The 12,355-nt window shown below is 44.5% G+C and overlaps 1 pseudogene; it reads left to right on the top strand.

Moving 5' to 3' along the window:
* Positions 1-1,946: 1,946 nt before the first annotated feature.
* LOC144133718 (uncharacterized) lies at positions 1,947-3,368 on the top strand (annotated as a pseudogene).
* Positions 3,369-12,355: the final 8,987 nt, after the last annotated feature.

Genomic DNA, 12,355 nt, shown 5'->3' with positions numbered 1-12,355 from the left:
GGCTTTAACTGAGGAATATGATCTTGATGTTCATTCAATGCACGATAATCTGACATCAATAATTACGGAGTGCGCAGTAGAAGTAGGCGGTAGGACAGTTCGAAAGGATACCGGGAAGCTATCTCAGGTGACGAAAGATCTGATTAAGAAGCGCCAAAACATGAGGGCATCTAACCCTACCGATAGAATAGAACTAACGGAGCTATCAAAGTTAATAAATAAGTGCAAGGTGGCCGACATAAGGAAGTTTAAAATGGAGAGAATCGAGCATGCTCTAAAGAACGGAGGTAGCCTAAAAACAGTGAAGAGGAAACTAGGCATAGGTAAAAACCAGATGTATGCATTAAGAGACAAGCAGAGCAATGTCATTAGCAATATGGATAAGATAGTTAACGTAGCCGAAGAGTTCTACACAGACCTGCACAGTAACCAATGCAATCAGAGCGTTAATGAGAAAGACAGCAGTTCACAGCAATGCGTCATCCCGCCAGTAACTAAAGATGAAGTAAAGAAAGCCTTAGAAGCAATGAAAAGAGGAAAAGCAGCTGAGGAGGATCAGGTAACTGCAGATCTGTTGAAGGATGGAGGGGACATCGTGCTAGAAAAACTAGCCACCCTGTATACGCAATGCCTTATGACCTCAACTGTACAAGAAGCTTGGAAGAATGCAAACATTATCTTAATTCATAAGAAGGGAGACGCCAAGGACTTGAAAAATTACAGGCCGATCAGCTTACTATCCGTTGCCTACAAAGTATTTACTAAGGTAATCGCTAATAGAGTAAGGGCAACGTTAGACTTTAATCAACCAAATGATCAGGCAGGCTTTCGTAAAGGATATTCCACAATAGATCATATTCACACTATCAATCAGGTGATAGAGAAATGCGCAGAATATAACCAACTTCTATATATAGCTTTCATTGATTACGAGAAAGCATTCGACTCAGTGGAAACCTCAGCAGTCATACAGGCATTGCGCAATCAGGGGGTAGAAGAGCCTTATATCAAAATACTGGAAGATATATATAGCAACTGCACAGCTACTATAGTCCTCCATAAAGTCAGCAATAAAATTCCAATAAGGAAGGGCGTCAGGCAAGGAGACACGATCTCGTCAATGCTATTCACCGCATGTTTACAGGAGGTATTTCGAGGCCTTAATTGGGAACAGTTGGAATAAGAATAAACGGAGAATACCTAAATAATCTGCGATTTGCTGATGACATTGCCTTCCTGAGTCACTCCGGAGGTGAACTGCAAATCATGATCAATGAGTTAGACAGGCAGAGCAGATCGATGGGTCTAAAAATTAACATGCCGAAAACCAAGGTAATGTTCAACAGCCTAGCAAGGGAACAACAGTTCACAATTGGCAGCGAGAGCCTAGAAATTGTGACGGAATACGTCTACTTAGGGCAGGTAGTGACAGCTGATCCGGATCATGAGAGGGAGATAACTAGAAGGATAAGAATGGGGTGGAGCGCATATGGCAAATCCTCGCAGATTATGAGGGGCAGTTTACCAATTTCCCTCAAGAGGAAAGTGTACAACAGCATAATCTTACCAGTACTCACCTACGGGGCAGAAATGTGGAGGCTAACGAAAAGAGTTCAGCTTAAGTTAAGGACAACGCAGCGAGCCATGGAAAGAAAAATGATAGGTGTAACGTTAAGAGATCGGAAGCGGGCAGAGTGGGTGAGGGAACAAACATGGGTTAATGACATCCTAGTCAAAATCAAGAGAAAGAAATGGGCTTGGGCAGGGCATGTAATGCGAAGGCAAGATAACCGCTGGTCCTTAAGGGTAACGGAGTGGATTCCAAGAGAAAGTAAGTGGAGCAGGGGGCGGCAGAAGGCTAGGTGGGCGCCGACATGACAGCCAGACGCTTACATCTTGTTCTTCTTCACGTGCTGCAAATGATGGCGATTTTCGATGCTGCCGCGATGTCGACGTGCCTGCCAATGAACGGAGCCGCTTCTACAGAGCAAGTCTGTTCTGCTGACCTGGCTTTTTTGGGTGACGCTTCGCCGTTGGACTTCACAGCGCTACCGGCGCTCGAACGCTTCATCGACTGGCAACCCTGGAACCTTCCGCACAAGCATGACCTACATAAGCAGCTGTTGTACCCAGCCACTCCGGGATCTGGCGCCGACATGGCAGCCAGACGCTTACATCTTGTTCTTCTTCACGTGCTGCAAATGATGGCGATTTTCGATGCTGCCGCGATGTCGACGTGCCTGCCAACGAACGGAGCCGCTTCTACCGAGCAAGTCTGTTCTGCTGACCTGGCTTTTTTGGGTGACGCTTCGCCGTTGGACTTCACAGCGCTACCGGCGCTCGAACGCTTCATCGACTGGCAACCCTGGAACCTTCCGCACAAGCATGACCTACATAAGCAGCTGTTGTACCCAGCCACTCCGGGATCTGGCGCCGACATGGCAGCCAGACGCTTACATCTTGTTCTTCTTCAGGTTTGTTACTCTTACCTTTCTGTTAATGGCAAACCGTTTAGGAAGTCGACGCCAGATCCCAACTTTGCTGTGTGCATGTTTTTACGCCTTCTGTACGACGTGTGCGCGAGCTGTTCAGGATACATAGGTTTGTTTCAAAGAAAGCTTTTGCTTGCGGGAGACGTAGAGCAAAACCCTGGGCCTCTGTCTGCTGAGCAGGAAAAGCAGATGTTCGATACTATCATGACAATACCTTTGATACAACAGCAACAGACCGAAATATTGGACGAACTACGTTCCATTCGGCTTGAGCAAAAGAATCTCGAAGAAAAACTAACAAAACTCGCAGAAAAAGTCAAGAGCGTTGAAGATAATGTGTCACTGGTGCTCCCGCTAAAGCCTGAAGTAGAAAGATTATCTCAAAGTTCCCAGAAACTTGCTGTCGCGTGCACGGCCCTCGAGTCATCGCATGATGACCTGGAGAACCAATCACGAAGAAACAACTTAATATTCTACGGCATCCATGACAAAGAAACCGAATAGTGGGAACAGTCTGAGACTAAAATTATCTCTTTTTGCGCTGAAAAGTTAAAACTTTCCGTTGACGCCGCTGCCATTGAAAGAGCGCACAGACTAGGAAGATATGCGCCCGACAAGCACAGACCCCTGATCGTTAAATTTTTTTCCTTTAAAGAAAAGAACCGTGTTCTTTCAAATGCTGCCAAACTAAAAGATACTGACTGGGCGATAAGCGAGGACTACTCGGCCAAAGTACGGCAACAAAGAAAAAAGCTCATGCAGTTTGCTAAGGCACGCGGCGGAAAGTTGAAACTGCGGTTTAATAAGCTAAACCTGGACAACAAAACCTATATGTACACCAATGAAACAGACGATATCACTTGTGTAAACCAATAGCCATCACCGAGGCTTTTAGCTAGCCCACAAACTGCTATTAAAAATGAACTTGTCTGTATTGTTGTTAATTGCCGCAGTATAAAAAACAAAACTGACCAATTCCTCTCACTCTTACAAATGACGAGCGCACATGTGGTAATTGGAACCGAGTCATGGCTGGACAGCAACATAAGTGATGGTGAAATATTTCCTCCATCCTATACCACGTATAGGAAGGATCGCAATGTACGCGGTGGTGGTGTGCTCATCCTCGTTCATAGCAGTTTGAGAAGCGTGTCTGTTAACTTAGACAACGATTCCTCTGAAGCTGTCTGGTGCAGGGTACGGCTGGGCGATGGTACTTCTTTGGCAATTGGCTCTTTTTATAGGACGCCCGGTTCAACCTGCGCACAGCCATTTTTTGAACTTAGCAACACATTATTAGCCTTAGACGCAGCACATATTATCCTTGCCGGTGATTTTAATATGCCCAGCGTAGAATGGTCTTGTTTTAAATCAGTAATTCGCACTGCACCCCTCTTGTATACCGCTTTCCGTGAAGTAATTGGTGCTCACTCATTATTTCAGTTTGTTCAAACCCCTACCAGACTCGGCCTTACCAGTGCTAATGTGCTAGACTTGTTTTTCTGCAATGACCCTAGCCTAGTCTCGTCTGTCATAACGCTGCCAGGCATAAGCGACCATGATGTAGTTTTAGCAAAAGTATCCTGTAATGCTATGAAGACCCACCACACCCAACCACGCAAAGTGTCTTTTTATGAAAAAGGGGATTATGCTTCGCTATCACAGGAACTCGACGCATTTTTTCCTGAGTTTCTTTCACATCAGCCATCCCTGAATATTGATTCCTCCTGAAACTTGTTTAAAACTAAAATTTTGTCACTGACGCAGACTTTCATCCCATCCCGCTTGATTTCAGCCAAGCGTCGTGACGATATGCATTGGATGAATAGACAGTTGCGGGCAATGATCAACCGGCGGAAACGGCTCTTTCGCAGATATTGTGATACGCCCGCACTAACTTTGTACTCCGAGATGAAAAAGCAAACTAAGAACTTATAGAAAGAAATCCGTAAAGCGAAAAGGGCATACTTCAGCACACTAGGCCAACAACTAAATACAAACCCAAAGGCAGTCTGGAAATATGTTAAAAATAAGATAAACAGCAGGGTCTCTGCGCCTGATATACTAGACGCAACTGATTTTGGAAGGGATTCAAACGGTAAAGCGAGAAGTTTCAATCTTTATTTCCAATCGGTGTTTTCCGAACCCATTAATACACATACTGACTTTCAATCTTCCAGCACCCTGACCAGAATGAATGACGTAGAAATTTCTGAACGGGGGATCATGCTTTTATTACAGAAAATTAAAGTTACATCAGCACCAGGGCCTGACAACATTTCCAATGACGTTTTGAAAAATTGTGCAGCTTCAGTTGTCCCGTATCTCGTTGCATTATTTCAGAAATCGTTAGAGAATTCTTCTTTGCCCCTTGACTGGAGAAGTGCCAATGTCGTTCCGATTCATAAGAGTGGTGATAAAACTAAAACATGTAACTATAGGCCCATATCGCTGACGAGCGTGTCGTGCAAAACACTGGAACATGTCATTTATACTCAGTTAATTAGCCATCTACAAAACAATAGTTTTTTCTATTCGACACAACATGGATTTAGGTCCGGCTTCTCATGTGAAACACAGCTCGTGGAATTCACACATGACATTTCTGTTTCCTTAAACTCCGCCGGTCAGGTAGATTGTATATTTTTAGATTTTCGAAAAGCGTTCGATTTAGTTGCTCACAACCTATTGTTACAGAAGCTTTCAGAATTAAATATTCCTACCTCACTCTTATCCTGGATTGAGGCGTATCTTGCGGAAAGGAGACAGTGCGTGGTTATCGACGGAGTCAGCTCGGAAAGTGTGGGTGTAACTTCAGGTGTTCCGCAGGGGTCGGTTTTGGGCCCTCTTCTGTTTCTCATTTTTATAAATGACCTCACTAGTAACATTGCAAGTATAATCAGACTTTATGCTGATGACTGTTGTATCTACCGCAATATTTCTTCTGAAGCAGATGCAATTTCACTACAGCATGACCTCAACTCTGTATTCTCTTGGTGCAACAACTGGAATATGGCGCTAAACATCTCCAAATGTAATCTGGTCCGGTTTACAAAAAAGAAACAATTCCTCCAAACAGACTATTTCCTTGGTAGCACTGAATTATCCGCAGTTTCAACTTATAAGTACTTGGGAGAATTTTTTTCTACTGACCTATCATGGAATGCACACGTAAATTACATATCTGCTAAAGCCAGTCGCACATTCAACTTTCTCAGACGTAACTTTAAGGACGCTCCCCTTACGCTGAAGGAGACATTATACATGTCTACTGTACGTCCGATACTTGAGTATGCTTCCGCGGTTTGGGACCCGCATACAAAACTGAATATTGAGGAGCTGGAGCGCGTCCAGAAACGGGCTGCTAGGTTTGTGTCCGCCGATTACAATTTCCAAAAAAGTTCTGGTTTGCGCGAGAAGTTGGGATGGCCATTACTTGAAAACAGGCGCAAATATTTGAGACTCTCTTTCTTTTATAATGTGCTTAATACTAAAACTGGAATTCCAAGAGAGAAATACATTAGTGAACCCAGCTACATTTCCGCCCGCACTGACCACCCACTTAAGGTGCGCGAGTACAATTGCCGTATAAACGTATTCAAATATAGTTTTTTCCCACGAACAGTGCATGATTGGAACTGTCTCCCTTCGCGGGTCGCTACCGCTCCTCCTACATCGTTTCTGACCGATTTGCAAAGCCACCTGTCAATATAAGTGCAATAATTCTTGTCCGAGTGTATTATGTTTTAAGCAGTGCTGTATTTTAAAATGTATCTTTTTTTGTGTGTGTGTATGTGTGTGTTTAGGGTATGTTTGCCTTTCTACAATGGTTTTTATTTTGTTTGTTTGTTTGTTTGTTTGTTTTTGCTTCCGTGTGCATGGGTTTATTGTATTTTCTGTGTAGACCGCATCATTTGCCTAATTTATTATGTACTAGATGTTTGTTCTTATTTATGATGTTTCCCCCCTACAATAATGCCCCAATGAGGGCGCTGTAGGTACTGTGTATAAATATAAATAAATAAATAAATAAATGAGATTAAGAAGTTTGCAGGCAAAGGGTGGATGCAGCTGGCAAAGGATAGGGTTAATTGGAGAGACTTGGAAGAGGCCTTTGCCCTGCAGTGGGTGTAGTAAGGCTGATTATATATATATATATATATATATATATATATATATATATATATATATATATATATATATATATATATATATATATATATATATATATATATATGACCATGGGATCCCATGGTTATCGGGAAAACAGCTAGACGCCTCCAACTGTCTCCCGAACTGTACAGTTCAGATCCTGACGGAATCTTAATTCTATCACGTCTTGCTAACCTGCGTAGCAAGATTCTGCTCGGCTTCCCGCAACCCGGCCACCATGACCTCAACATATCGCTAAACATAAGTACCTGAAGAGCTGCACTACGACTTAGCATTACCGAGTACCGTAATCGTCGGTCAGTTCCTGGTCGCCAGAAGTCGTCATGGAGGGGCTTTAAGCCAATGTATCACTGAAGAACTTTAAGCACCCTACAATTTGCATTTACTTATTGAGAGTGAGATGAATTTTGCTCCTTAACTGCGAGCATAAACAATGCACGTTTCATTTTTTACCTAATGACAATATGCAGGATATGGCGGCTAGTGTTTTGGATTGCTTTATTTCGGGCTCTATCTCATTTAAGTTTACCCAGGAATTACCGGACGACAATCGTATTAAATTTTTAGACCTCGTTTTAACTTTTGACTGCATTGGACACCTTCGCTGGACCTACGCCCCACGAACCAAGAAAGTATTACTTCCTTACAGCTCCTGCCACTCCAAACTAACCAAAAGGGCTATTGCAACCTTATGCCTCAGTAACGCGCTAGAAAAAAGCTGCTTCTTACTGTACAAGAAAGCTTTCTGCAGCAAGAGCAAAGACTAACAGAAGCAGGTTTTCCTAAGCATGTGAACAAAGGTGCATCTGAAAAGCTTCTAAAAAAAATGAAAGCCAAACCTAAGGTGATGGAAGAAAGGAAGGACAAACGAAAGTGTGAAGTTATGCCCTACTTGCACGCACTTTCACACAACAAAAAGAAGATCACGAGTAGGCACGGTGTCGATGTAGTCTTCTCAGCCCCGCGAAAACTGGCCAGTTTGTGCAGAAGAATTTACGATAGGAAAAGTAAAACTTCGCAGTGCACAATCAATCAAGAATGCAAATACGTCACCTGTGCCACCCAGATAGTGTACCGCATACCTTTATCCTGCGGGAATATGTACATTGGGCAGACTGGCCGCTGTCTTAACGCCCGGCTCAGAGAACATGAAAGGTCGCTTTCCACAGATGACGGGGCGAATTTGCCTAAACATTGCTGGAAGCACAAATGCACTCCGCTCTTCAAGAAGGCTTGAATTTTTGGACGCGGTAAAACTAAGAGTCAACGCGAAATTCTAGAGGCATGCCATATCATTACACAATCAGATCGATGTGTAAGTGACACTTCGGTTAGCCTATTAAAGAAATTAGATTTTTGAACTCCTTAAAGTAACGTGTCGTACAATGATTGCGGTCCTGATGTTTGTCAGTTATGCAGCAATCTACCTTTTCTTGTAAATCTGTCATGTGTGCGCAAGCGTGCTTTGATACTGGATGGGTATAAATGTGATCGTTTCTGAGATAAATGCAGTCGATAGTTTAGTCCCTTTCCATTTCAGAACTGTTTAAGGCAAGTTGTTGCGCTCCAGCAGAAAGTCACTTGAACAGGTGAGCCGCAGATAGTCTGAGTTGGCTTATTCACCAAGAGAACTCCCACCGACTGTGCGCCCGACAAATGTATCGTCCTTGAAAGCAGGTGTAGAGAAGGACTCGTGTTGCTTACCAAGCAATGGCAACATTGTCAGTGTGACAGAGGTGACTCCAAAGTTTATTCTTTGCCATGAGTTTCTTCATGAAAGGAACTTCTCTGCTTCGCTTCCATCAGAACAGCTCAAGATTTTCCGCACAGACAATGCTTCACATGATATAAGGATGTAGTCTGTGGATCCATTCTGCTCGAAATGTGTGAAAGTTGTGTGGAAGTCTGGGTTTGTTTTGTTTCCTCTCCTTCATCATAATTAATAGCTAGGACTATATTACTGCTGGGAACAACAGCTCTGAGACAAGGAACAAAGAAAGAAGACAACAGGACCGGCGCTGACTATCAACTGAAAGTTTATTTGAAAATACACACAAAATATATTCCTTTGACCACTAATAAACTTTCAGTTGATAGTCAGCACCGGTCCTGATCTCTCTTCCTCCTTTGTCACTTGTCTCAGCGCTGTTGTTGCCAGCAGTATGTACCAACTAGCTCAACGGTCTGTTCTTTTGATGACTATATTACGGTTTATCTTGAGCATTGTGTTCCACCTTCATAGCCAGCAGAAGTCTATCATGGTAGAAGTGCATTCTCAGTGCTGTTTTTCCACTCCATTACCATTTTTAGCAGAAGTGTATATCGACTTATTGTAACAGCTATGTACTTTGAGCGCTGTTATATCATAGCTGATAGAAGTGTATTATCTGAGTGTTTTCCCTAATTGAGTGTTGGGGTGACAGGCTGGAAAAATAGAATTTATTGTTCTGTTCAAACACAATACCTACATTTGTGTATTTTTTTCGTGAGTTGTAGTAATAATGATAGAGTACATATGATACCTATACTCTTTCGGTTGCAGACGTGCTACATGACTTTGTAATGTCTTCTGGTAAGGGTTCACAAATATGCTATCTCGGTGTGGCCTACATAGGTATGGTTGAGTTGAACACAGTGATGGGTTGTAGAGGGAAAAAGAACCGCAACTTCATACAGGACGTAAGACCACTTCTCAGTCTTGCGTCGTCTCTGAAGTTGTGGTTTCTTTCTCTACATCATGTCTGACCATGTTGCCCAAAACCTCCCCTTGCGAAACATAGATGGGTCAGCTGCATAGCAAACTGAGAGGCGACACGCTGGGCAATGTGGGTTGTCTGCTTAGTGTTAACCGCGGTTGCAGGCCGATGCGCATGGCACGTTGTTTCGCTCGAATTGCAGCACAGCCGATGCGCATCGTTGGTGCAGCTGGGACTATCTATGAAGGGTTCTCGTGCCAGAAATAAAAGCCCCCCTCTCTTAGAGTTGTTATCTATTTCTCGAGAGCTTCGATTAGCATAGCCCTAATATGTCTTGCTCCTGCTATTATTTGGCAGCATCAATTTGCACAAAATCGGTGTTCAATACCCCTTGTCAAGGTCGCCAATGCGCCTTGTGTTACTACTTTACTGTGATAGTGCCTTCTTATCAGGCACAAGTGATGCTGCATGATTTCCCCTCTTTCACTTATGCTACGTGTAGGCATTTTGCAGTCGTGCAGTGCTTAGGCTTGTTCTCCAGAATACAGGCTCTCTGTATGTTACCTTTCTCCTAACCGATATAGCATGTTGTCTTGAATTTGCGTATTGCTGTGTGTGATAATCAGAGTGATATCAAAGAGTATGAAGTGTTTTGGAGGTGTGCGTTGCAGCTTTTGGTACACGGTGCTTTTAGTACATGGTCATTCGCCACTTAAAATTGTTGGTGGAGGAGCCACCCTGCTGTAGGATCACAACATGAAGTTTGAAGTAGTCAGACCGGCACAGAGTCACGGAGAATGACCAGCGCTCCTTTCGTAGTCAAGGTGTCATCCTGATACCCCGGCATCTTTGGAACTTATGACATAAATGTTGATGACTGGCTCTGCTCATATGTGCCAGTCAGCACCTATAACATGTGGGATCATGCTCTGATGCCAGAAAATGTCATCTTTTTCTTTACCGGCACAGCCAGAGTGTAATATGAAACACATGAGAATGAGCTCATGAGCTGGGACACTTGTAAGGAAAAACTACGCATATTATTTGCAAGACCTGATGCTTGGAAGGTAACCTCAGAACAACAACTTTCGTCGCGTGCCCAGTCCACCACAGAGGGCTACATACCTATATTCTGGATATGCTGGCACTTCGCCACAAAGCGGACGTTGCTTTGGCTGAATCAGACAACGTGGGCTCCAATGGCATTGTGGATGATGCTTTTCATTTTCTTCTCTGCAAAGACTGCACACCATCAAGGAGTGCCATCGCTTCGAGCAAATTGAAAGCTGCTGTAATCCGCAGCTGTTTTCTCGGCTTCCTAACACAGCAACGACCTCTTCCTCTGAGGACCAGCAGCTACTACCACGTCCACTCTCTGAAATGCCTTCCCTCGCAAACGCAGTCGCAAGGATTGTGTGACGTGAACTAGAGGCCCTTGTGCCTATCCCAGTCGTATGGATCTGCCTATCGTGTTGCTCATCCAGGCATTCATGTTGCAATAAGTTCCCAACTTGAACCTCAATCCTGCAGTGTGTGTGCTCTTGGTAGCCTGGCTGACACTGGGGTTTCAACCACTAGTGTCTGCCCCCACTATTTCTCTGGAATCCCGCGGACGACCGACCAAACTGCTTTCACTACTCTTGCACAGGCTACATTGTTCGGCACTGCTGCAGCCCCTAGTCTTTGCATCCCCACGGCAGCTCCACTAGTCGCTCTCCATGCTTTTCACCTCCCCTCAGTGCCTTCGCCTCTAGCTCCCGCCCGGACTTTTCCTATCGCTTCTCACCAAGAGCTCCACCACAGACCTCAGAGGCACGCTTCTCGCCGAATTTTCCTCTTGTCGCTTCTAGGCTGTAACTCTCAATCCCCACAGTAGCCTCATTATAAACAGTCACCCTCTTTATAAACCCCTTTCCTATCGGCAATAAACGCTGTTCTTCACTGACTGCCAGCCTGCACGCATGACGGCAGCGGTCCCTAGTCGGCATGTCGACGCCAGCGTCCCTTCCAGCGACCCTTATGCCGCCACCGAAGCCCTTGGACACATCAGGCAACGCTTGGCTAGGGCGGCAAAGGTGGAAGAGTGAGTTCACGTTGTTTTCTATCGCTACCCAGCTGAACAAGCAGAGCAAAGTGCAGGCATCCACACTGCTAGTGACGGTTGGTGAAGAAGCCAGAAAGGCGTAATGCACGTTCAAGTTTGAAGCAGGAGAAAACAAAAACGACATCGGCATCCTGCTAAAAAAGTTTGAGGATTTCTATAACCTTTCATGAATTCCTCTTCGTCTCAAGAAACCAAAAGGAAGGCGAAAGCTTCGGTGAATGGCTCACAGAACAACGAATACTGGCAAAAAACTGCGAATTTGGAGAGCTAGAAGACCGTATGCTGCGTAGCCGCATTATTTTGGGCACTCGAGACAGAAACTTGCAGCAAAATTTGGTCGCTGAGAACCCGTTCTATCAGAAGACGGCCGAAATCCGCCGCGCCCTAGAAGAAGGGAAAGAACAGTTCCGCTAGATAAGCGAAGCGGTAGGAACCACCCATGAAACGACAGTTTGTGCAGCAGCTGCTAAGCAAGACGTCTGCAATAGATGTGGTTATCACAGGCAACGTAGCGGAATATCCCCCGCGAATGGTAAAAATTGCAAAAAATGCGGTAGTCGCAACCACTTCGCACAAGTCTGCAAGTCGTTGCCGCATTCACGAGGCGCGATTCAGAGAAGAAAAGATTTGCGGGAGCTGCAGGTAGAAGAAGAGATTTTTTCTCGGAAACTTTAATAGTGCATACACTGACGGCAGACAACTGGAATGCGATTGTGGACATTGAAGGCACACCAATGGAGTGAAAATTAGACACGGGGGCAAACTCCGGCGTGATTTCAAGAAAGGACATTAGAAAACTACCAGATAAGCCAGGACTGACCTGCCTGGTTACGCTTACGGCACTTCTTGGGCACAAAACCACTTCCCGTGCCAGTTGCGACTGTTGCTTT

Source organism: Amblyomma americanum, chromosome 5, assembly GCF_052857255.1.
Source record: "Amblyomma americanum isolate KBUSLIRL-KWMA chromosome 5, ASM5285725v1, whole genome shotgun sequence".
In the NCBI taxonomy this organism is placed as follows: Eukaryota; Metazoa; Arthropoda; class Arachnida; order Ixodida; family Ixodidae; genus Amblyomma; species Amblyomma americanum.
The sequence above is the reverse complement of the archived record's forward strand: the minus strand, read 5'-3'. Positions and strand labels throughout refer to the sequence as shown.